The sequence below is a fragment of the Camelina sativa genome, chromosome 13 (assembly GCF_000633955.1).
Source record: "Camelina sativa cultivar DH55 chromosome 13, Cs, whole genome shotgun sequence".
Lineage (NCBI taxonomy): Eukaryota > Viridiplantae > Streptophyta > Magnoliopsida > Brassicales > Brassicaceae > Camelina > Camelina sativa.
Window position 1 is genome coordinate 14,051,746 of NC_025697.1, and position 393 is coordinate 14,052,138.

Below are 393 nucleotides of genomic sequence, written 5' to 3' on the forward strand. Positions count from 1 at the left end.
TAGTTGCATTGCATTTGCATCTTTTCATGCATAAACAGGTGATTTTGGAGCTTAAGGAGCATGGAAGCAATGCTGAGGAGAAGTGAAGCAATCATGAGGAGAAAGCAAGAGAGTTAAGGCTGAAGAACCAAGGTCCGGAGTCCCACTCGACCGTCCACTCGACCAGACACTCGACTGTGTGCAGAGAGGGACTCGACCGAGTGGAAGGAGCATAAGAGGAGCCAACTCGACCGGTCACTCGATCGAGCACCGGGTCGAGTTGACCGAGCCGCCTAGCTATTTTGTCTTTTAGCATTTTTAGGGCTTCCACTACTTTTTATATTTAAAACAGGTCGAGTTGGCCGAGCCGCCTAGCTATTTTGTCTTTTAGCATTTTTAGGGCTTCCACTACTT